Source organism: Poecilia latipinna, unplaced genomic scaffold, assembly GCF_001443285.1.
Source record: "Poecilia latipinna isolate Pla-1442-1.1 unplaced genomic scaffold, P_latipinna-1.0 Scaffold239, whole genome shotgun sequence".
NCBI classification, from domain to species: domain Eukaryota; kingdom Metazoa; phylum Chordata; class Actinopteri; order Cyprinodontiformes; family Poeciliidae; genus Poecilia; species Poecilia latipinna.
In genome coordinates this window covers 390,291-417,014 of record NW_015112855.1, presented here as the reverse complement: position 1 = coordinate 417,014, position 26,724 = coordinate 390,291, and the positions used below count along the sequence as shown (strand labels likewise).

At 40.1% G+C, this 26,724-nt stretch overlaps 1 long non-coding RNA gene across 1 annotated transcript; it reads left to right on the top strand.

Annotated features, from left to right (window-relative positions):
- Positions 1-422: 422 nt before the first annotated feature.
- Positions 423-15,644, top strand: LOC106947423 (uncharacterized). The gene is made up of 3 exons (XR_001424982.1): positions 423-774; positions 5,201-5,312; positions 14,433-15,644. It is a non-coding gene; the product is annotated as an uncharacterized LOC106947423 (long non-coding RNA).
- Positions 15,645-26,724: the final 11,080 nt, after the last annotated feature.

Sequence of the window (26,724 nt, the reverse complement as noted above, 5' to 3'; positions counted from 1 at the left end):
TCTCAACAAAGGCTCACTTTTTGACACTTGTCCAAGAGGATCAAAATATCCATGTACACGACTAGCAGTTCTTCAACGCCTCTGAAGCTCCTCCATATGTAATGAAACTCTTGGCTGCAGCTTAGGCAGACTGCCATGGTTTGGTTTGTCATACACGTTAAAATGTATTTGATAGTTCTTTGTGAGATCTTCAAATGTTCTCTAAACAAAGATCTAAAGCCTTTACAGTTTGATTTCTACTGAGACTGAACTGTTCTCAGGTTGACTGTATTTCTTTTTAAGAGTAAAATAGGCACAGTGAATGTGCTTGTCACACTTTTCAGATTTTTTTTGTTTTTTTTTTGTAGAAAGCTTTTGAAAAAAAAAAAAAAAATCAGTATTGTTTCCTCCACACCGTATTTATGCATTTCCTTGCTTCCTGCAACAGCAAAAGAAGAGCAGCCTACGCAAAGAACAATTACCACAGCGACCTGTCTTGGCTTCTTCGTGATAGATCCTGGAGCTCCTTTGAGCTGATTCACACGAGGACGAGTAGCAGAGGCTCCGTGGTTGGAGATGAACTCCACGGACATCAAAGCCGCTTCTACAGCAGCGCCACAAGGAGAGTTTAGAGTCTGGAGCAATTAATGCTGGCACACAGAGACGTCTCTGTCCAAAGCTGCTGGGAGAGAACAGGGGCTTTGGTGGAAATACATATCCCACCTGTGGGGTGGTGCGGTGATTAGTGCTATCACCTCACAGCAAGAAGTTCCCTGCTTCAGACCTCGGCTTCAGGTATTCCTTTGGAGAATTTGCATGTTTCTTTTGTGGCTGTTTGAAACTTTCTTCTTTGCGCAGTCTAAAATATGAACACTTTTGGTTTGCATCCACCTTATTAACTGACTTTGCTCTGTGCATCTGAGGAAGCAGCTTATAGTTACTGTAGGATGGGAAATGAGCAGCCTAATGAGTGCTTCTGTCCAGCGTTTGAAAAATATGAACCAGAGATGCATTCCTGTGTTCTGCATTTCACAGTCAGCTTGAGGTGAGTTTTATACAGAGGCTGCTGAGGTGTTACCTGTTTACATAATTTGTCATTTAAAAAAAAACCCTATCAGAATACTGAATGGGAAAAGGTAACGAGTTCATCATGTTTAGTTTATTAAAAATCTATTATGGTTTTTTAAAGAACATTTACCAAATGTAGCATCACATGGATAACATAATTCATTCGATCTAAATAGTCTCATCTAAGAGTTGCACAAATTTCTTCAAAGAAAATGTAGTAACATTGCAGCATATGTGTTTTCTCAAATAAACCCTACCCTGCTGTTTACTCCGTGGCACACCAACCCCAACTCAACCCTACATGCACTCTGGTCTCCTACTGAGCAGACATTATGCATGTTTTATATTCACTTTGTTCTGTTGCTCTTGGCAGAGCATGTTGCATGCTGGGTGCATGTAATTCATGGTGAAAAAATGTATATTTGGCAATAAAGCTTTGTGATTCTGACTCTGGTGTTAATCAGCTTTTCCTTATCTTTCTGGTCATGTGCATTGTGTTCAGCTTTGAGGTTGTTCTCACTATTACTTGGATGTCATAAAAGGTGTTCCTCAAGGCTGTGTGTTAAGGCCAAAATCTTCTATAAATTAAATTCAAAATTTTTGGTCTGATGCATTTCTCCATGTCTTTCCGTTTGACATATTTATTATTTACCGCTCTGCAAATGTACTTGCCCTGGGATCTGTTGGTTGCGTTTGACGTTACTCAGTCACATTGATTCACCTGAAATCGGTACCAAATGCTGAATAACAAAAATCAATAAATAAGTTAAGAAAAGTTAGATTACTTTATTTGAATGCTGCTGTTTGCACTTTCAAGTCTGTCCATCCAAATAACCATAATTATTAAATAATAAGACTATAAAACAATATTTTTGGAGCTGCGATATTCATTGCTTTACATTGTTTTAGCTGTAACATCAATAAGGTTGTTATAATGTGAGAACCTTTTGTCCTTGCCTAGCTGGAGAGGAATATTTTCATTCACAAATAAATTACTGCTGAAATTAGTTCCCTATATGTTACTGAATCAGAGCAACTATAGTCTCTACTCGTGGCATTTTATGGCAAACAATGTTCCTTTATACACACAAGACTTAGTGAAAATGACTTTTTCCTGTGAAGCCACTGTCCAGCCTAATTAGAGTGGATGACTTTAAGCCCATTTAAGGACAATAAAGAAAACATCAACGGATGGTTATTTCTTTTTCCATCCATTTATTGCAAGCCTCTCGTGTTGTTATTACCTTTATTACCCTGTATGTTTGTATAAGAAGGTCTCTCTTGTATGTGATGATGGGCTATAAGGAACTAATGCAGCCCATTAAAACTAGAATTAACTAAATTATCAAGGGCTTGGAGGGAATCCTCCAACTCATACCGACTTCCACCTTGTCAGGTTAAAAAGTTAATATTAGCTCGTTCATCTTCAGAAAAAAAAAAAAAAACAAAGATTTTTCACAAGATGTAATTTAATTTCTCCGTCTGGAGCAGCCCCTTGCTATTTTGTCTGATTACCCTTCCCATTGTCCACAAACAGGAGCTATCTCACATACGTCTTGGAAATCTGGGATTTTTCTGGTCCGCACATCACCAAAGTACATCCAAAAATCAATACTGAGACATTCATGAAGTCATTAAAGCCTGAGGGCAGCTATTGCTTAGACACCAGAAGGTTGATGATTTGTTTCCTTGACTTATCTCTTTTTCCAAGAGGGGAGCTAATACCCCCCGTTCACAGCAGAGGCTTTTAGTAAAACCACCGCAACTCCAACTGCTCAGATGGCATTGCATTCGGCATGTGCATTCTCTTTATTCATCATAATGCAGGAATAAGCATTATCTGTCTAATTTTGATGATTTCTTTACTTTTCTCTTGTTAATCTGCCAGGGGTTTGTGGAAAGAAAACCAATCAGATTTGAATCTACATCATGATTCTCACAATGAACATTTTCACCTTTTGTCTCCGAGCAATCCCATAATTCAGGGTTATTTTATTGGCATTTTATTTGCTGGACTGGAACATACAAAAATCTAATTGTGAAATGTGGGAGGACATTTTTACATTGTTCTAGACAAAATAAGTAAAAAAAAATAACACAACTTTCCATTTGTTTACAAATTGATTTTCCTATTGTCAGATTTGCTACTACAATGTGTGAAGCAGAAGCTAGAAGAGAAGGTAATTAGTTTGAAGAGGCTGATTCCTGGTTGAATTTAGAGCTGCGTAGCTTCAAGTAGGATCTCTGAGACATTTGAGAAAAAAAAAAAGGCACTCACATTTGGAGCAGACCCACTTCATCAGAAAAAATGGTCTATTGTTGTATAAAACGACCTTTCGCCAAGCTAGGGCAGAGTATTTGTCATCGTTAATCAAGGTGAACAAGAACAATCTTTCTTTTAACTTACACAGAGCCGCAGCTCTTTGGAGCTGTCCATTCGCTCGTCCCTCAGCACCGATGACCTCATGGGATTCTTTAGAAATGAAATGAATCCTTTAAAAAGTAAAACCGTGGGTATCCTCACAAACATGATAAATCAGGTTGTATTAGAAATAAAATGTGTTTAGGGTATGTGCAGTGTTGACACACAAACTGCTTTACATGTAGGTTGGAAAGTTCACTTTTGGTCTCGTCTGACCAGAACCTCTTCTTCCTACAACCGTTACTTTCTTCTTATTTGAAGGCCGGGTGTGTGGAGTTCACTGACAATAGTTGTCCTCTTAACAAATTGTCTCATCTGAGCTGTGGACCACGGCGCCTCCTCTCAAGTTACCAAGTGACTCGTCGCTACTTCTCTGATAAACCCAGCACTTGGCCAATCTTTCAGTTCATAAGATTCCAATATCTTGGTGGGTTTACAGATCCATTTATGGATTCAACATTTTTTATAACCTAAACATGCAATAAAATTCTCATAATCTTTAACCTTGACCGTGCTGTGTGTTCCTTGGTCGTCTCTGTAAAACCCCCATGGCCTTCAAATTTGCGCTGAAATTAAATTACATGTACATAAAATCTATTTACTAATCCATTGACTGCTGAAAGCAGCTTTTTTAATTGGATTTTCTCCAGAGTAGAGGAGAATTATATCACATTAAGTTACCTCTACTGAACTAACATTTTGAAATGAAAGTGCTTTTGTAGGTATTTTTACTGTTCCTTGAATAATATCATTTTGAAGTAAATCTATTCTTACCTGAATGCAATATTTGGTTATTCTATCCACTTCAGTCGCTCCTCTGAGTCAAGAACAAGCACCAAGCAAGCATCAGACGGAGACAGACACCCACACAGACGTATGACACAAGCTGTATCTACACAAGCTGCTTGTTTCCTAATGATACTTTCTGTCTGCAGAGCTTTCTGTGCCATATGGACGGCAAGTGAATACGGTGTGTACAGCTGATCTCGTTACTGGAAGCAGGATTCGCTATATGTTACCTACTGCTAATGTTTGGATGTATGAGTTTTGAGATTAAGCCCTGTCAGAGGAGAATCTTGTTGATCTTCCCAAGGTTTGTCTGTCTTTAGATCTTGGTTTCTGTTACTTTTTTTTTTTTGTAAAAACAAAAACAGGTAGTTTTGTTTTTACAGGTGTTTTTCTGCCCTAATTTGAATATCAAAGATGTTATTCACACTGATTCACTTTTTTAACTTATTATTAGGAAATAATAATAAATGAGATTTTATAAATTTGACTGTCAGATAACGTCGTTTCTGAAAAATGATGACTCAAGTAACACTTGAGTTGTCTTTTAGCCAAATAATTGTTGGTACTTTGTTGATGACGTCTCTTGGCACGGAGAATCTTTGACTAGTCCACCCAACAGTGCAGGGGTAAAAGATTAAAAATGCTTTCATACAATATTTCATAAAATAGGTACCATATTTTAAAAATCCTTTATCATTTCCCCTTCACTGTTTATGTGCCACTATCACATTAAATCCCAACACAAAAGCTTGAAAATGTTCAGCTGTACAATCACAAAATGCGAACAAAACGAATAAAAAAATATTCAGGCACTGCATATTCTCTCAAGCAGGATGAAAAGAAATGCTTGAGCATGAAAATCTGTGCCTCCTATCTGAGCAGGTGTTTATCAGGACCTGGACTCCGTCTGCCTCTCTAACCATCCCTGCTTTGGCTCTGCAGCACAGCACTTCAATCAAAACAGGATGCAAAACAGAAGCCATTTTCCCATTGTGTGGACGTTCCGGGATGGCAGGAGATCTCCATGTATATGACCTGAAATTGCGCGCCGCTGGTGAGTAAATTTAGCTGGCCGAGAGCAGACTGCGCTCCATCATTCCACCTCTTCGTCCCTCCCTCCCTCCCTCCTCCTCCTCCTTCTCCCCTCTATCTTTCTGACAGGCCAGTGAGTCTCCTGGTGAGAGCTGACCTTTCTCCTGAAGGAGAGACGGAGCGAGAGGCGGCAAATGAAGCGAGAGGAGGAGTGATGGGGCTAAATGAGTGAATGATAATTCACTGGGATCGACAGATAATTGTAGGAGAGAGATGCATGATGTCGGGATGGGCGGTGAAGTGAATGAGAGACGTGGTAATGTGTTTGCGTGTGTTGAGCATCACACTTGGTAAAATTTGAAGAAAAGGAGGAGTGTGTGTGTGTGCGTGTGTGTGGAGGGGGGCTGCCATATGCTCATTCTAGAGTGTGTGTGGGGTGAACTGATGGTAAATAGAGATATTTGGAGCGTTTGTCTTGGCATCACACTGGGAGAGGCTGTCTGCTTCTGTGCATTATGACATCAATGGTTTACCCTCAAAAAAATTACACACAAACACACACACACACACACACACACACACACACACACTAAAACACAACAGTGAGTACAGCTGGTTAATACACAGTTGCTGCTTGGCTACACCCAAAGCATGCATTTACATGAAAATGCACACATGATTGCAAGCTGCAGGTGTATGGCACTTAGAAACGCACACACACACACACACACACACACACACACACACACACTTCTTGCTGCAGTCCTCGGTATACACACACACACACGCACAAAGTTACACACAGCGTCAAATGCAAACGCACTCAAGTGGAGCGAAAAGAAAACCTGTTAACACTCTCAGAGGGAAACGTGCTAGACGCTGAAGTACTTGGGAACAAATTGTAGAGTGGTTACACAAGTATGCAGGTTTAAAATTTTGTGCAGGAGATTTCAACCTGAATGCATACTGTCCCGCAGGGACTTAAAAACGAGCAGTGAAAGAGCAAGAAGGATCCTCAGAGTGATAAAAACCAAAAGCTGGAGATGGTTAAAAATATTTTTACAGCAGATTAACAATATCTGGATATTATCTTTGAGAAGTAAGTGAAATAGCAGAAGACCAGAGAGGAGGACTCTGTTGAGTTCACCCCATGGTTCTTTAAAAACCAACTTACTGGTCCAAAGATGCTATTTTCTGTCTTTAAAACTGTAACCTTTACTATTTTTGATATGTTAAACTAAACAAAATGGGGGAAATGAGCCTCAAAAGATGTTCTCTTCATAAAGTTTTGCCCATCCCTTTCACCTGATGGATGGGCAAGTTTCATATCGTTTATCATTTATCGTGATAAATTTCTTATCATGATGAGAATTTTGATTTATCATTGTCTCAATAAATGCCGATTAGTGATATTTAAAAGGAATAAAAAACTGTCTATATTGTTAGTTTTATAGTGATATTTAAAAAGAAAAAAACAGTTCTTTTTCAATATAGTATTACTATTTTCTCCACTGATTGTTCATTGAGTGTATCAAACAATATCAATAAATTTGAAAATATGTTTAAATGCAGTTACTACGTGCCGCTAAGTGATGCAAATCACACTTCTTTATGTGGCTGGTGTCCTAAAGAAGTGATTCAATTTTTTTTTTTTTCCAAGAGCAGAATTTGTATTTGTGGGGCTGTGATTGTTGTTATGCAGTCAGTCATATGGTTACCTAAAAAAGAAGAAATAAATAGTTCTTACAGTCAGTTTTATTGTAATCACAACAGCAACACAAAACATAGCATAAATAATAAAACTTTTAAGTCCGTATCGCCCACCACTAGTTCATCCTGAATGATTTCTGTTTGAATTGTCTCAATTTTCTGTTCTCAACAAATACGATATTCACCTGTAGCTGCTGTTGCCCTTTCCGTAATATCAAATCCATTCTCCTCTGACCTCCATCATCAACAAGGCGTTTCCACTAACCCCTCGCCGGACATCGTCTCTTTTTCGGACCAGTCTCTGCAAACCGCAGAGATGGCGGTGCCTGAATAATCCCAGCAGATCAGATGAGTCTGAAATCAGCAGACTGGCCCGTCTGACAGCAACAGCCGCGTCACATTCAAAGTTACATGAACTACTTTTCTTCCCAACTCTGATGCTCAGTTTTAACGTCTGCAAGTTGTCATCCCCATGTCTTAGATCCCTGAATGCGTTGAACTGCAGCAGTGTGACCTGAAAAGGTCCGGAAGACCTTCAGAGAGCCAAGCGCACTACTTTTATAACTCCTGCAGGCAGACATGAAAGTAAGGAAAGATTTCAGAAAAGTGCATTACTCGGTTTGTCATCGGTCTGTCTCTCTTCTGTCTGATAAAGTCTAAGCTCTTTTAAAATATGTTTATCAACCTCTCACTTTTTTGTTTTAATTCTAAAAATTTGAAAGATTTATGTGGTCTGTCACATCCAAGACGCCAACGCCTATCAAGCCCTCGTACGCAGATGCTAACCTTTCTTCATTCTTTTTTAGAGGCCGCAGACACTTTAAACCACTATTTTATCCAACGTTGAAGTTTGTATGCATGAAACGCGGAGTCATCAGTTTTTTCCATTTCTTGGTAAAAGACTGCACTGGCTGTAGGCTAACAAAGTTGAGAGGATTAATGCAGTCCTTTGCAATAAAGATTCAAAGTTCAGCACCTCTAGCCCGAGGCAGTTCTCTCATTTGCAAGAATGTTTTATACATAATACGGAGGTCTGGCAGAGACAAAATCAACCTAATTGTCATCCCAATGGTCACATTCCATGGAAAGGATGCAGACGTTCAGCAGGAGCAGGTTTTAATAAGCCGTCTTTGGAGTTTGAATGGGCAGTTAGCTGGTGATATCGAGGCGACTGCAGGGTTTGGATGTAATGGCTCTGCGTTACCCGGTTGCTGTTAGCGTTTCTTTTTTTTTGGGGGGGGGGGAGGCTGGTGAAGTAAATGTAAGCTATTATAATGAGCTCCAGACACAAAGGTGTGTGCTGTGATGCATCTATGTTTGAGACTCTTATTTGAAATATGAAAGGAAGTGGTTTTTGAGCGGACCGGCTGACAACGGTCGGTTTCGGAGCCTTCCTCACCGTTTAAAGGATTTGTGTGGGTGCATTTTGGGTAATTGGAGGACAAAATAATAAAAAATAAACACATAGACCGAGTGACAGGCAAGATTCCAACAATTGGCTAACACTGTGACCATACCGCAAATGGCCAAAAATTTCCTGCAATTACTTTATATCTGCACTAAACAATATGAAATGTGATAAAAGCTTAACTGCTTTTCTTTAAAACCAAGTTTAAAGGTTTAAGAAACATCTTTTTAAAAACACAAGAGAGAGTTTCCAGTGATGTACAGCTCCTGCTCTCTGTATACCTGTTGGTTTCTCTACCTGTTGGCATGGCACATTGGATGTATTGCTGCAGTCACTCACTGAATCAGAGGTAGACAAAGTGAATAAATCACAGCCTCTTGTCTGAAAATATCTCCTGGTGTGCTGTAAACATCTTAAGCTGATGATATCTAACAGAATAAAAGAGACTGAAGGAAGGTTTTTTTTTTCCCCCCGATAATCCTCGGGTGAAGTCGTGTTTCCTAATACTATCCATCACCTCATTCCCTGGAATGTGTGTGAAACAGATTGTGTGAGATACTGCAAGTGTGTGTGTTTGTGGGGGGGGGGACATAGAGCTGAATCGCAGAGATAGAGGAGAGAGGAAGAAAGACGGAGAGAAAGAAAGAGAAAGTGAATCATTCCCCTGAACAGACCACCTCGACAGCGTGATATCAGATGCATTATTTGATGATTGGATCGCTGGCTACAAAAGCTGATAGATCTCCGCCTGAAATTGATTTCTGTCTGGATGTGACTCACACATACACACGCACACACGCACACACTATAGGCAGTGAAACAGAAAGCCAGGAGAAACTAATTACCAGTTCACAGAGAGCCTGAGAAGCCTGAATCTGAGTGAAAACACCTGAAGGACTGGCGGGCTGGCAACTAGAGACAAAATAAATTGGGAAATTAATGTTCTATTATTGGAGCGGGGATGTGTGTAGGCCGGTGGGTTCTCTCAGATGGATGGTTTGATCACCTCCAGGGTTGCTTTCGGTCATTTCAGGGGCAGTTTCTATTGAACTATGAGGCACACTGCCAGTCAAACTTCAAATGGCTGTTTATTAAAGTGTAAATGGCAGCGATCAAATGATTTTCCCGTTGCTTCTGGCTTGTTTAGGGTTTCATTCATTTTAAACAGCACGGTGCCTTCGGCCCGGACATTTTCCTACTCCGTGGTCATCAGGCTGTGCGCAGAAATGCTACATTCACCTTTCGGTGCCAGCTGTATCACTTTTGAAATCTAAGTGTTTGTGATACTTCTAGCACTAATTTAATACAGCAGACCCCCCCAAGTCTGCTGGATTAAATAAACATTTTGGACTTACTTTTTCACAGTGTATCTGTGCATACTTAAAAAGGCTTAAATGTACTTATCTAAAAATAAGGCCTTAAAATGTCTGAAATTCATTAAGAAAAAGTAAGTTGACCTTAATAGTCACAGATCTTAACTTTTTTTCTGGCAGGATTATTCTGAGATGCAGGGAAACATCCTCGCTCTGTTCTGCAACTCGAGGCGGTTGAGGCTACTGCTAACTAGCTGCTAACTTAAGCCTTTTTGCTTCTACCAGGGGTAAGTGTACATTTATTGCTGAAATGTTACCCGCAGCGTTTCGATTGCAAGATGCCTTCTCCACCTATACTACTTTAAATACTTTGTATAAAGCATCCAAAAATATATGTATTTTTCTAATAACAGTCTTCAAGCACAACTAAAACTATTTGTGGAAACGAGGCTTTCTGGTGTGGAAGTGGAAGGTGGGGGCTTTTATTCTGCTGAGTAATTCACTCACCTTCATTTCATACAATAGTCTTAAAAATAAATGACTTTTTAATAGTACTAATCTTACGAAACGCTCGTTTTAATGTTGACAGAAGCTGGACGCATATTTTCCCCTTATAGGTTTTTACTGTTGAATTTCTTGACTTGTTCGAAGAGCACGTAACTTTATACGTCATATGTGCACAAGCAGACATTTGCAGGCCAACATGTTGGCTTGCATGGTGTGAATATGAAACATTTGTGGATGTGGGATCTGTAGATAATCAAATGTTTGATCAGTTTTTACATTTTGATGAGTTCTGCTGATTTAATAAAGGTAGGACCTTCTGCTTTCAGCGAATAAATTGTCATATATGACATTTCCTATTTCTCACTTTCAGTTGAGGTTATGACCCAGGAGGGGCCCACATTTATTTTTTTCCATTTTAAACTATTGGCTTTTTTCTAGAGTTTTTAATGTGGAAATAAACAACATTCTTTATTGTTTCTGTCAAATTTCTGTCTAAGTATGTGTGATCATTAGATGAACAGATTATTTGATTAACTACATTTGAAAAGATAATTGACAAAGTAAAATTGTGAAAAGCTTAATCTTGTGGATTCTTTCTCTTCCTGTAATTCAAACTCTGTTGGTGGTTTTAGGTTGTGGGGCATGCTAATGATTCATAAGGTTTTACCAACACAAAGGAAGAAAAACAAGCAAATTTTAGAAATTACCACTAACTGACAGGAAAATGAGGCAGAGGCTCAGATTTAGTTCACAATAACAACTTGCTATACCATCTAATGTCACAAAATATAAATAACAATTGTCCTGATGTGCAGTAAACAGACATTTTTGAGCTTTTTGATAACAATTATGAATCCATTTCCTGACTGGTAGGTGTTTTTCTCAGCCCAGTGACAGAGGAAAAGCTGTTCGGTAACTGGATTAACTTCTAAAAGGGTTTTTTTTTTTTTTTTTACGTCCAAGCGCAAATCTTTCAGGTAGGAAATATTTAACAGAAGTTAGAATTTGATTCAAAGTTTTATTCTGACAGGTAAATTACTTAACAAGCCTTTACTCGGATGTCTAAACAGAAGCTATAATTTTAGATCAATGAAGACAGCAGAACCTGTTTTCGCCTTTGAGAGTAATTTAAAAAAATGTTTTCCAAAGTTTAACATGAAAACACGCATCCTTACCACAACTGTAGACATTTTAAGCACTTCCAGCTCAGAACCACGCCACTCAGGCATATAATTGTTTGCAATTTGTTAAATATGGCAACAATTGCTCATTGCTTATTAAAGGAGCGGGCGGAGATGGGAGACACTGGAACGTTGTCGTTTTTGAAAAAATAAAATCTACGTCCACACTTTGCGACGTCCCTTGCAATTTCCAGAAGGCATTTTTAGCCAACAAGGAAAACAGCTACTCACTTAATTTCTTTCACATCTTCAATCAGAACGACCATTAAAATGCTAAAAACCACTGGACCTGTTGACAAACGAGGCTGAACGAGGATGTGGGTTTAATGTCCCTTTTTCTTGATGCTGAGTGTGGTGTAGGGTTTATGATGCTGTGGGCCCGTTCCTGCTCAGACGGACCAGAGAACCTTTTTGGACTGTATGGAATTACGGACTCAATGAAATACCAGTTGACCTTAAAATAAAAAAATATATATTGCAAATAGTTGCAATAGTTGCACTCTCTATAGAGACAAATATCAGACAGCACAGACATTAAGAGGCTGATATAGGAACATGTCCAATCTGTCAAGAAGGCGATTAGCGATCTTTAGGTTCCCTCTCTGCAACATTTCATGTCCCGGCCGTGTAGGATAGTAACATTAGAGGTCATGGTGAAGCTGCTGTATCACCCTGTGTGTGTGCGTGTGTGTGTGTGTGTGTGTGTGTGTGTGTGTGTGTGTGTGTGTGTGTGTGTGTGTGTGTGTGTGTGTGTGTGTGTGATAGGTCGGGTTGGGGGCTACCTCTCTGTCAGAACTCTTCTGTCACACTCGGTAATGATCAAAGCTCTCCCAGGGACCCCCTACCATACAACCAGTCAACTGGACAGAAATTGCTCAGCCATGCAGCCCCCACGCTCCACACGCCTCATACAGGAACCCTCACACACACACACACACGCACACACACACACACACACACACACACACGCACACACACACACGCATACACACACATATATATATCCATACATTTTGCTGCACGTTACTCTCTCCTCCTCTGCTTTTTGTCATTTTCTGGTTTTCTTGTTTACATCACTCTGAGCATCCGTCTGCTGTCTCAGCTTCTCCAGTCTCGAGTTTTGTCTTTAATGTATCATCACTCGTCTTCCTCTCCTCTCCAGTTCACTGGTTTTTTGTAGGTTTTTTTTTTCTTTTTTTGGTCTAGATGTCTCCTATACACAGTCTTGCTTTTAATTTATTCCTACTTCGCTTGGTTTGTTGATAGACTCTGAGAGTTTTGGTTCAGCCTGTTTGCTTTTTGTATTTGCCAACATTCAGAGCTTCGGTCTCTCAAAATGTACTTTTTAATCCAAGTGACTGCAATAGAAGTGGCTTTTCTTTTATTGAAGTAAAACTTTGTCGACTAAAAATTATTCAGCTTTCTACCTATCTTTTTTGTTGTTGTTTTTCCACTCTCTGACTTTACATCAGATTAACATTACCTGTTTTAGGTCAGTTAAGGTGACCAAAATGATTTATATCTGCTAAACTCCAAAAACATGAGTTTACCCAAACTTTAGTGGCTCGGAGAATTACTTACTGCAAGTTGCTCAAACCCTCTAGAGTCCCTCTTGAAAACACAAATTACAACACATCTGTTCTAACCATTTGATATTTAATTAAAGGGCCATTGAAAGAACCAGATATACATCAAATGAAGTGGCTTAATATGCATGTATTTGAGTTGCTCTCACAAAAATACTGATCTCCCATAGAAAGTTTGTGGGTGGGAGTTGAAAATATGTTTTTCAGAAACCTGGCTCAGTCACTCCAGTTCTGTCTGGAGGAATGTGCGCACACTCCAAATGAGCATTTTGTCTTCAAAACTGATTTCGGAAGTGGGGGGGGAGAGAAATTGTGTGTCAGGATTTTAGCCATCCAGATCCTGATGATCAGAGCGTCTCCGATACAGCAGTTCTCGTGGGTTGTTCCTGGTCTCGATCAAGATGATTAGTCCAAGAAAGGAGCAGCGAGAGATTCACATGCAGCGCTGCTACATAAGGGGAGTAAAAGCTGGAAGGTGTGGCGTGATCCAACAGACGGACCAGTGCTGCTCAAATTGGCAACAGTGGTGCTCTTTGGGCAGAGGCAGGGTGACGTATGAGGAAATATTCTCCTGGAAACACTGGGGTTTATCATCAACTTAGACATTTACCACCTACCTCTGCATTATTGCAGGCCATATGCACGATAATGCTTTTTTTTTCTTTTTCTTGTTTTTTTTTTTCTTTTTACTGATTTCCATGGTTTCATTCAGCAAGAAACAGATTATTCCTCATAAAAGTGAAAATGGTCCAGGTTTGGTTTGGGGAGCAAAACAGAGAAAGTTTGAGGTGTTAGCTTGGCCTCCAAATTCCTCAGATCTGAATCCAATCGAGCTTCTGTGGGATGTGCTGGATAAACATGGAGGCCATTCCTCACAAATGACTGGACTTACAGGATGTGCTGCTGCCGTCTCGGTGCCAGATACCAGAGCACACCTCCGGGGTTCTGGTGAAGTCCTGGCCTCTACGGGTCGAAGCGGTTTTGACTGCAAAAGGAAAACTAACGGATGATAATGCATGTTATTGAACTTGAAGATATACTACTAAGCTGAACATTTGGCATGCTGATTTTAAAATGTTTTTATTACTTGCTTTTTGCTTTTTTTTGCTTCTTTTAATTACAACAGTCAGCACACATTTTCTTTCTTTTTCTTTTTTTTTTGCTGAGTGTTTTGTGCCTTTAGCTTACTGACCGTCTGTGGTTTACTGTTAGTCAGTTATTTAATCTTCAGAAATCTCAATGTCCAGATGGTCCATAAAGTATTTACAGATCTCCCTTTTAACAACAGAAATAGTGCAGTTCTATATATATATATATATTTTTTTACTCCTTGAAGCTGTAACTGAGCCAGAATCCCTCCAGTCATCTTTCTGTATTTAACCTTTTTCTCTCCTTAACACCACGAACCGATTCATGTTGCATCTCTGTCGCTTCCAGGAGGGAACCCAGCATTCCTCCTCCTTTTACGTCCTCATCCCCTCTTCCAGGCCCGGTGACAGACCACAGAGCACAGCGGCAGGAAGTGGAGCAGAGAAACGACGGAGCGCAGCGTGTGACTGGTATTAAACGCGTACAGCACACGCACTTCTGCAGCAATACAACAAAACCATCAGGAAGCTCCGTTTGTTTTATAACCTGTCGTCCCCTGAGAGGCTTTTCCACATTACTCACCCCTGATTATTCCACACATGTCTCAGACCTACAAGGCTGCCGTGGTAAAAGTCTGCTCATATTTTTAGCATTTGATTTCACCTCTTCCTGTCTGCATCAATCAAAGCCCAGTGTGCCGTCGGAGCGCTGTTGTGCCTTCACATTTTGATGAGCAGCATGAAAGTGACTGGGAAAGGAGAGCGTCTCCCATGGAAATGAACAAACGGTCCACAGTCGGACTCTTAACTTTCATAAAAGAGACTTTTACGTTAAACCCTTTCCGTAAAACCTGTTTGCAGTTCTTGAATGTCCTGTCAACCATTATTTCCGTGAGATCTGAGACTGTGAGGATGCAGTTTGTGCTTTTAGCTCGTAGATGAAATGCACAGTGCAGTGAATTTTATTTGACCGACACAAAGCAGTGCTTCGTTGTAAAGGGTAAAGAAAAATTACACGTGATGTTTGAATTTTTTACAAATAAAATACAGTATGTACATCCTCCAAGACTTTACAGAACCATCTTTCCATTCTATTGTGTGTTGAGACTGATGTGTTGCGTTTCCCTTCATGTAAAGCTTTGTGCATGGAGGCCAGAAAGTCCTATTTTGATCTCTTTCAACCAGAGCTCCTTTTTTCACACATTTTCTGTGCAAGTAAGCAGAAGTTCCTATGGTTGTCATTCAATAAATCTACCTGCCACTCATTAATAAAAGCCATATTTAGAGAGCGTGCATCAGTCTGCTTGATATTCTTGCTATGTGTTGAGAGACGATCCCGCTGTGGTTCTCTCCGTCTCCTTCAATGTCACCGTTGGCCTCTTCACTGCTTGTCCGATTATTGTGCTCCAGCTTCAGTTTAGATTTTCACAAAGTCTTACACTTCTAATTAAGTAGAAAAGTTGATTTGGTTCTGAATTTTGTGCCACTTTAGTTTCATTTCAATAGGGCCTTTCGTTTTAATCAGCATCTGTTGGGGCCTTTTTTTTCTCACATTGTTGTGTTTTTGTGTTGATTGTGTCCACTTAATGTTTTTTTTGTTTGTTTGTTTTTTTTAGCTTTTTCACACCTGCATCCACTGATCACTCACCTGCTCCTAATTCAAGCAACCTGTCCCCCTGAAGGTATTTAACACCTTCGTTTCCAATCAGCCGTTATCAGATCCACCTCTGGTCCCAGTTTGTTTCCTTTGTGTTCCCTGTACTGCTTGGCATGTCTATTTTTATTTCAGAGCTTGCACTTGTCTCTGGAAGCATTTTGGACCTCATTACAAGCTTATTTTACCTCAACCATCAGGCTGCCTGTGCCTCCTGCCTGCAGTTTGGGTGCTCCGCCACATCACACAGCTTATCATGATAGAAAGAACCAACTAAAAGCAAACGTCAGAGCTAGAGCTGCACAATGCACAGAATCACAATCATCATAATCTCAGACGATGGCTCGGATGCAATATTTAATATATATGCCTAATAATGATATATTTATCTTACTGGATGAACTCTCACTGCTGTAGCTGGTCAAGTCTAATAAAGATTTTACTGGTTTTGAAATCATGGAAAAAAGTTTTTATCTTTTTTTTTATCATAGCATTGCCTTCATTAAAAAAGACAGAGAATATTTGGTACACCATGAGTTAATTACAGTTGATGTTATCACTGAAATATTTAGCATTAATATTGCAATTGCATGTTTTCCTTGCACCCTGCAGCCCTAATTAAAGCCTCTGCAAATTATGCATGAGGTTACAATGTTTTCCATTGAAAAACAATTTTTTTCTTTATAGCTAACAATTCTTTGTAAAAGGTGATCATGTTCTTGTTCTCCATGAAATCAGATGCTCATTCTCTCCTGCTGCTCGACGTCTACGAAGAGATCTACCTGTCTGGATGTTCAGAAACTCCCTGAGCGTCTCGCATGTCTGCAACGACGACCAGCAACGGTTTAGTCGAGTACGGTTTGTAGCTTGAAATCCCTGGTTTAGGTAAAATTAGAAAGCCTGCTTAAATCTAGTGTCATATGTGGCAATGTCTTACAGTGCTTTTCACCAGTGCCGGACTCGCATGCATCACTCTGCCTTTAAACACCCACAACTCATCCGAGAGAAGCTCATTAGTGCTGGTTACAGCTGAGACCTGTCTGATGTCTGACACTACATGCTGTTTCAGAAGCTCCTCCATGCTGACGGTTTGGGGAGAGACACTTCAACAATAACAAGATAAAACTGGATTTTGTCTCAACAAAAAAATAAATAAATAAATAAATACACTGAATAGGAAAAAATCGTGACACTCTGGCAGTAAAAACACCCGCATAGTCTGTAGCAAGCAGCTTGCGCCCTGTGGAAGACGCGTGATACCCCCTAAAACCTAAAATCACAGTGCAGAACTGGATCACTCCCCTCCGTCACTCACAGATTATACTATAGCTGGACGGGGCTGACTGTGCAATGCATTCTGAACAAAGCAGGCGGGGTGGAGGCAGAGACAGAGAGGATAAAAGAGCAGGAGAGAAACCCAGGGAGGACAATTATAAAAAAAAAAAAAGCAAAAAAAAAAAAAAAAAAGCCTGCTAGTCAAAGGCTCTGTGGAAGTGAAATCCCCTCTCTCAGCTCTCTGGCTGGTGAACAAGCAGGGAGCCACAATGGCTAACAGATTCCCCCGGATTTGAAACACAAAGGGTGGGCAGCCGTCCACCAGATAACCCTTGCAGACCCCCCCAACCCGACCGCATGCGTAGCCTCACTGTACATCCGCAAATAGCCCTTCCACCCAATCTGACTTCAGCCTCTTGAATCACCAGCGAGCTAGCTGACATGGTGAAGGCGTGATAATACAGTGTGTGTGTGTGTGTGTGTGTGTGTGTGTGTGTGTGTGTGTGTGTGTGTGTGCAAACAAGTAATAAATCCTGGAGATTTCAGCCAACCATCACTGTCCTGCCAAACACGGGGCTCATAGTGGTGCTAATTGGAGTTTTGCTCCAGGCGCACATGTGTACAGTATGCACATCTATCTATTACTGTGGGTCTGAGGTCATTCAGAAAGCCCACTTCTGTGCCCAAACTGTGACTTAGAATATCGTCAACATTTTTTTTATTTATGTAAATTGGTACAAAAAGTGAAACCGACACAGCTAGAAGTCTACGTACATGGGAGAAGACTCCTGTACCTTTACTTTGTTCCTCTGTGTCTAAACTTCAGTCAGACCAAGCTTCTCCTGTTAGCGTTACCAAAACTATTTTTATTTGCTAATTACGACAACAAAGAGAAAAAGAATGTCAGAAATGTGTTCATGAATGTTTCTGTACAGAATTTTGGTAATTCCATCTGGCCTAAAATAAGAAAAGGTTCAGCGTATGTAAACTTTTGGCTTGGTACACAGTGTGACATATTTCTGTTTACTTTTGCTTTACAGCTAATGGAAAACAAAACAAATCAGATCCCCAGTCACTTGGATTATTACGCAAGACCAATAATTTCAATTCTGTTTCATTCAGGGTTTCAAAACAAACGTCGTTCTATCGATTACACCGTAATGGAAGTCAGTCACATATTTTCTAATTCACTCCTTGTTACAAACACTGTAGTGATGTTTGGTTTATTAAGCCGGTTAGTAAAATGTTTTCTATCTAATGGGACCCAGCTGACAACAAACCCTCATGCTGCTCATGCATGTGGCTGCACAAAAAGAAAGAAAACCTCCATTTTAAAATGCAAGTAAGGGCATTTTATCGTACACACCATCCGAGTCCCCATCAGGTGCTTTAGTGAAGTTTTAAAGCAGTCAGTTTCAGTTCAGCCTGGTCTCAGGCTCATTAGAAGTTGACGTGTCTCATCACACATGAACCCGGCAGAGGAGAACCAGTGACCCGCTTCCAAACCTTCCTCTTCTGCTGAAAATATCCTGGCTTCGGGTTGATTGCAGCCAGGTGTTTAGTGATCGCGGGTTTGGCACAGACATTAGATTGGTCTCAGGCTGTTAAACAATGAGACGATTAAGCTCAATTAATGACCAATGTCCGACGCTGCAGCCTCAGGCGCTGTTATATTGCCGCCTGGAGCTGAGGTAGGGCTGATGGTGGCAGTTTGGAGAGCGCCGGCGGAGCGCCCACTTAGCCAAGTTACATACCAACTGTGTGTACGCGTGTGTGTTGTTTTTTGTGTGTGTTTGCTGTTATGACCAGAATTGTGCTATTTGGGTTGTGGCATGACAGTGATAGTAATTGGTGCAACACTTGGCTTCAGTGCTAATAGAATTGGGATGAGCAGGCAGGCGGCCACTGAGACTCATCGACTTTCCTGAAATGGGCATCTGAAGCTCTTCAAGGGAATTCAGAGGCAAATAGAAGAAACGGGAGAAAAATACATTTTCACCGTTTTATTTGTCTGAAGGTAAGTGTGAAGCATAAACGTTCCTGTATGCTACAGAGTAGGAAAACGTCATCCTTGGATTAAATGTAGATGTTTCTGACCTGTAGTCCTGCATTGCAAAGGTTTGTTAATTTTGTACACATGCAAGTTATTTAATACATATTTATATGGGGATAATTTCAACTTAAATACAGGAAATTAATTCATTTTAATGTTTCAGTAATAATATATTTTTTCATCATTCATTAACTACCTAATAAAATAATATATTTAAATTCTTCAAAAGCGTTTTGTCAGTTGTCATTTAGCTTTAATTGTAGTCCTGCATCACGTCATGAATTTAAATGCAGCTATGGACTCGATTCCTGCTCTCTGGCAGGTTAACCAATCAGATGCTAAAGTTCATTTGACGAACACATCGTGAAGGTCTAAACAATTTCCATTGTAGCACAGGAAATATGAAATAATTACATAAATTAATACTGAAATAAATGTAAATAATTTTAACCTGAATTGCATTCAGAATTTTAATCCATAATTTCAGTGTTTTAGCATTTATTTGTACTTCTTTATACGGAAGAGGATTAGGGCCACTGAAAAAAAAAAAGTCAGAATTCAGAGGGGAAAAAAAACAAATAAATAAAATAAAATGAAAAATCAGTGACCCAAAAAAAGGGTTTTTATCTATTGACCCTTACAGGATTTTTTTTCAATCCCCAGGTTTCATTCAGAACATATGGACAATTAAATTGAGTTACACAGATTTAGTTGAAAGTGCATAAAATAAAAGATATAATGAAAATCAATTAACTATTTAAAATGTTTTAAAAAATGATAAAAACTATTGTAATGTTTTATTTTCGTATGCAGGTATGGTGGCTATGGGTAGATCAATATTTTTGATTGAGTCGTTTGTTAGTTTCGGACACAGGATCACAAATTGGTGTTTGGTCTAAAAGCAAGTGTGCAAAATCTGCTTGACAACCACTAATCTTAAACTCGGTGCTGCTGCAAAGGAAAAGGCATCGTTTCTCGTTGGTGTTTGGGAGACAAAAGGATGTGCTTGGAGAAAAGTGACTGAGACAAGCCCATGAACATTATTGATTACAACTATTCAGAGGCGATGCTTTTATTGGTTTTCAGCACTGCCAGTGTGAATAAAAAAGTGGTTTTTGTGTGTGTATGTGTGTGTGTGTGTGTTTTTTAGCTGATTATAGACTCACCATGAAAAAAAAAAAAACACAATTTCAAATCCTGTGCTGTAGACGGACCTTTTTCAGACTCGGCCACCTCTTTGACCCTCCATTTGTCCGCTTGCCCTGATGGTTTAAAGGCAGCATGCACAACATGCTGTGGTGTTTGACTGAACGGAAATGGAACAAGGAAAAAATTCAAAACATTTTTGAAAGTCTTTCTGGATATCTGGAGAACTAAAAGTCTGACACCACAATGGCACAGTCATGAGGGAGGTATTAGATGCTTCAATCTGAGACAAATAAATAAAAATATGATCAGATCTCAAGGGTGTTAAATGTAAAATATGTTGTTTTTTTTGTTTTTTGTTTTTTTCACTAGATCTAGAATACGTTGAATTAGGTTTCATAAACACATTGACCTCTGGGGACAATTTTTATTTAAGTATACAAATATCCAAAATAAACAGATAAGTACTTTTTTTAAATTAATTTGTGCATCATTGTCAAACAGTTTCACACATTCAATCAGTCCTAAACCCACAGGATCCCTTAGAAATGTCACACACTTTGTTGTTACTCCAGTGTTATCAATCAAAAAAGTTGAAGGATGCAAGTTGTTTATATAGATTTTTCTTTTTACAGTCAATCCCAGCTCTCCTTTTTTTTCTTTTTTTTTTTTTATTACAGCTGCTCTTTTCAAGGCTGTCTAAGCAGAGGCGAGATGCTCCGGCGTCTCATTCTCTGCTGTTGAGACGGCAACAAGAGGATCAGCAGCTCAGCTGACCCACAAAAGGTTAAAAATCTGATTTCTCTCTCTCTCTCTCTCTCTCTCTCTCTCTCTCTCTCTCTTTCTCTCTCTCTCTCTCTCTCTTGCTCTCTTGTAAATGTAACCAGTGACTCATACCAGGCCGCCTTCAAAGCCCGGCTCCTGCTTCCAAACAGTTTCTGGGCAAATGACCAATGCCATCAAAGAAAAAGGCTTTGATTCCCATGGCATGTTTATTGATCATAACGCAGCCTTTTGATATGTGCTGCTGGAAGAGGAGCTCTCCCTGAATATCAATGAAGTCCTACTGACAGGCAGATAGAGTGGGAATATCATCAAGGGCCTATTCATATTTCATGTTTTTCTATTGCAGGCTGTTCTCCTCTGTTATGTTCAATTCCGCCTCAAACGTTTCATTTTCTGATGTATTTTCGTCTCTTACTTTTTTGACTTCTGCTTTCTTCCTCGCTCACCTTCTCTTACCCGACTAATGTTTTTGTATAATCACATCCAGCCAAGCAGAAGGAGTTTATTCTCCCTATTTTTTATTTTGTGTTGTTTTTGTTTTTTTGCTTCTTTTTCAAAGGATCAAATGCCAAAAGCAATGGTCAGAAGTTGTTTTATTCTCTTCTTGGAGAAGTTAATCTTTGAGAAAATAATCCTAAGCATTGATATATATATATATATGTCCAGGAAAGCAAAACGATGCTTCTACTTTAGGAGAAAGCTCTACATTGCTTTCTAAAGTGGCATCCATCTTCACAGATTCATATTCATATTCTCCTCCTCAGACCGACTGCGACATGTTTGATTACAGCTGTAAAATCCCAGCTCCGCTTCATTGCTTCCTAATTCATCATCCATATTCACAATACAACACTACCCCTGTAAACATTTTGGACTTTTTATCGTTGCTGTCAGCTTGTTTTCCAGTGTGTAAAAAGTTTTTTTTTTTTTAATCTGACAAACAAAATTCCTCCTCTGATTGTATGATGCAGGATTTTCCCCAGAAAACTTGATAAGCGCCATGGTCGGGGTGCCAAGACAGTCCAGCAGTGGATCATTTTTTTTGTGTGTGTGTTATAAAATATTAAAAGTTGACAGGAAGTTTAAAAATATGAAAAGGTATGACTCAGACTACAAACTGCTTCTTCAGGAAGCAGGAATGCTGCAACAAAATGCTTAACATTAGTTTATTGTTCATCAATCTGGTGCAGTTTCATATTTATCCATTTACACAATTGCCTTAAAGCCAAATAATGTTATGTAGTTTTACATAGTATCCATTTCCCCCTATGTTGTTTTTTTCCTTAAATTGAAGAAATTAATTGGTCCCATTGTTTTTAAATGCTTTTGGTTTCGTTTAGTTTGGTATGCAAACCAGCTGCAGCTGTGGATGTGTTTTTTGCATCGTGCTGCTAATCTTGACTGAAGCAGCAGCACCTGAGGATACGGCGGGGTCTCTCAGAGTGTTTGTCATTCCGAGGCCTCTGGGACGCAGGTGGCCGACCATGTTTCATCAAGATTTTACAATCTGCAGGTTATCGTCCAACTGATTACCACAGTCTAGTTCTTTACCTCCATTCAACAGAGTGCTGCAGCCGTCGGCTGGAACGTGTCACACGGTTAGCCGTCCCACCCATTGTTGTGTGAGTTTTTGCAAATGGATTTATTTATTTATTTAGATCATAAACGAACAGCGTTCTGATGAAAAGACGACACACTTTGTCAAATTTTATGAACAGAGTTTTTCCTGTTCAACCACTTCTACTCATCTCACTGAGTTTTAGGCCTACATTTGAACTTGGAGGTCAGAGTTCTCTATGTTAAAAAATAAAGCATCTAGATCCTCCACAAAATGGGATTTGGTTTAAGCCTCTGAACAGAAAAATCTACTCGTCTCAAAACATATCACAAAGCTCATTTGTGAATTAGGCTGTGATAGTTTAAGCATAGACATTTTATTAGTTGTTAACATGATAGATTTCCGGCTACCTTATTAGCTCGTGCCGCTAATGTTGGCTAAGAGAAGCAGTCAGTGCCACCAAAGCAAGCTAATCCTATTGGTTTTCCTGACTGACATGGATTTTCAAATACTTGAGATAATATTACAAAATGCTACAACCAAAAGTCGCATTCGTAGATCGTTATCTACCTCTCAAAAACAAATAAGGGGTTTAGAGACATTCGTGATTTGTTGTGCCTCCTGTTTGTGCTCGTAAGCTGGATTGTCTGAGATCCTGATTACAAACACAGGAAGAAAGATGGATTCTGACTCGAAAAGGGAGAGGTCAGCAGCTTTCTGTTCAATATCCAATTTGGCTGTTGCACTGCACAAGGTATTGACAGGTGATTATTTCATTGCACTTCCGATGGCGGATATCCAGATATAAGCGAAGTAGCACAAATAAAGCACCTTATGTTTGTGAACGTGTAGAAAAAAACCCAACATTTTTGACTTGCATTGACTAAAGTTATTCTCTGTGGTTTTCTGAATGCGCCTGACCAGGGTGTGACGCATCTGAAACACAAAGCAGTACTTAGAAAATAGGGATATGCAGAGCTAAACCATGAGCTGCTATGGAAGGGAATATTATCTTAAAATGCTGTCAAAGTGGAGCTTTTATGGAGAGAATAATAGGGGCTCTAACACAGAACCATGAGGAAATCCTTAGACTGCTGGAACCCTCCTAATGTTTCCCTGCAGTAGATTAATAGTCAGTGGTCCTCCAAAGTGGCTACAGGGTACTTTAAAAAAAAAAATACACCTGACTGACCCCTCTGGATCTGTAACAAAAATATGATTATTTCTGAACCATTTCTGTGCTCCAAATGACCAAAAGAAAATCCAAGTATTTTATTTGAATCCTGCAACTTCACAAACTCCTCTCTTCTTGTACGTAGATCCATGTTTACACCCATTAGATGGCTGGACATTAGAGATCCATCTCTTCACACAGTTTCACACTAGAAACTCTGTCAACTCATAAATAGTGAAGCTCAACAATTGACATTTCTTGTTGTTTGTGAGACATTTGAGCGGAATGAATCCCGCTTTCGTAACGGTAAGCCATTTATTATTATTATTATTTTTTTTTTTTATTAAGACAGCCACATTAATTAAAATGTCCTCTCATCCTTAAACATTAAGCAGATGATACATCTCGGCAGGTTTATGCAATTTGTGTCTAGAAATAATCCATTTAAAAAACTGTTCAAACTTTTTCGTTCGGTCTGAATCCCACCTGTCTGTGAGCTCAGGCATTTATGAAGCGATTGCCATGAGCTGTCAAAATATGACTTGGACCATCTGTGATTTGAAAGCAAACCATCCGCGCCGCCTTCCACTTTCGCTGTCTTTTACTCCACTTAATTAAACTTTATTATACCAGGCGTTTCAGAACAAACCCTTCTGACTCTAATGGCCTTAAGAAAAGTAAATGATCCTTAACAGTGATTTTCTTTCAATCGAGAAGGAGGACTGGTGGGAGTGAGCCTGTATTAAGACTTCAATCCTTTTTTTTATTAGTTTCTTCTCGTTCTTTTGCCTCTCTTAATACATTATTCCCTCCTCGCTTTTTTGTTCACCTTCCCATCTTATGGCTTTCCCCATTTAGATGTCTCGTTCCTTCTGCCTCCCTCCTCCTCACCTCTTTAACTTCCTCCTTCACACCTCTTTTCTTTTCCGTTTTCACTGCTGACAACTCCTCCATTTCCTCTCTCTCTTTCCCTCCACTTCGTCTCTCTTGCACCCCTCACCTCCTTCTCTCATTTTCTCAACCGTCCCCTGTTCAACCCCCTCCTTCTCCTTCACCTTCACCTCCTCCTTCTCTGCCCGGCATGACGCGGGACCAGATCAAGGAACTGTGTTGCCTGGAGTAACGGGGATTGAGAGCGACGCGCTGGAATGCAACTCCAGCCGAGCCCCTGACAACAAGAGGAAGAGGAGGTGGAGGAAGGGGTGGTTTAAACCAAGAACTTCCATTTGATTCACTTGCAGTGTTGTTCTCACTGTTTTTTTTTGTTCCCTTTATCTTGTCCTTTTCTCCTTCTTTTTATTTTTTTCTCTCACCTTGTCTGTCTTGTCTGCAGACATTTTGATGTCTGTTTTGTGGCTTGTGAAAACATTTTTCCTGTTGTTCCTCTCTTCCTCTGCCCTGTCTCTCCTTGTTCACCTGTCTCTCATCTTTTTTTTTTTTTTTTTTTCAAGCTTGATTTTGTTATTTTTCTTCTTTTCTGATCCTTTCAGAGTCGGCCCAAGGCAGAAGCGAACTAGTAGCTGCTTAGACCAATGGGAGGCCCAGAAGAGCACAAGAGTGGTCAACTCCTGCTTTACAAATGCGATACTTTGACTGCATTTAAATGATTTATCAGCAGTAATCATGCTAAGCAAACCATGGGAGCATTAATCTAGTGCCGTACAAAAATATTCACACTGTTGAACTTTTTCTCGTATTTTGTCCTGTTACAGCCATCAGCGTAAGTTAAGGGTGCTTCTCTGTTTAGTCCGCTATAATCAAATTCTAGTGTGTTTGCCTAAAGTCTGCTTCGTTTGGGGATGTGTGAATGTGCAACTAAATTCTGATCAAACTCTGGTTGCCTGAGACCTACAGCAGGTCTCAGTTCGGTTCAAGTGAACTCTGGTGCGGTTTGGATTCATATGTGGATCCAAGCGAACCAGAGACCGCTTCAGAAGCAGGGAACTGACAATTTAGCAGGGCATTCTGGGTAAATATAACTGAAACAAATGAGAGTCAAATGCCAGCAGCAGAAATAGCTCTTGGTCTCTTAGTCTGATTTTCCTAAGTGCAATTCTTTAGAAGTCCTCTGATTTGAACAGATTTGACTCAGCGCTCTGTTCAGTCCATCATCTGAAAACAGAAAGAGCGTTGGCAAACTGTGAAACTAAAAAAACATGGCCGTCCACCTGAGCTGAAAGGTGAGTCGGTGACTCTGGAGGAGCTGACCAGATCTGCAGCTCAGGTGGGAGAATCCGTTGGACTGTACCTTTCTCACAAATCTGAACTCTGTGGACGTGGCATGATTGACAAATGAAATCCATAAGAAGTTTCATTTAAAAATTTGCCACAAGTAACATACAGCACAACTATAGGTGTTCTCCTCAGATGACACCAAATTGTTATGTTTTCCTTCCATGCAATACAAATAACATGACGCCAGTAAAACATGGCGTCATGTGGTGGCGATACTTTCGTAAAGAAAAGACTTCTGTTGAATCTAAAGGGGGGGAGGCGTCAGAGGGGTTGTGGCGGTCTGTCATAAACTCTCAATGAAATAAACTGAATTTTCACGTAAAATGAACAAAACTGAAGTGTTATACTTCGGCAGCCCTGTGTGTTCTGGTAGTCTGGGCCGGCAGCGAGGCTGTGCAGCCTCTCCTCTGCTTGTCTGCTCGTTCAGAGTGTAAATGCCAGTGAAAGAGACAGAGTGGGAGACACACGGGGAGGTGGAGGACAAACACATGGAGATGCTCATGGAATACGCACACACAGACACACAGAGAGAGGGAGAGAGGTTTTTGCCGCTCCAGCGTGCCACCACACACACTCTGCCTCTACTTTATCAGCAGAATGAAAATGCTTTCTGGCGGTATTTGAATGAGACAGAAAAGAGCCCTATTCAGCCCCGGTGCCCAGCTTTTATTAACACTGAGCGTCACTGAGGCGGCGACATAAGCCCCCCCACCTCCAACCCCTCCTCTCAAACCCCCTTTGTCTGCCCCTCTTCTCCCCC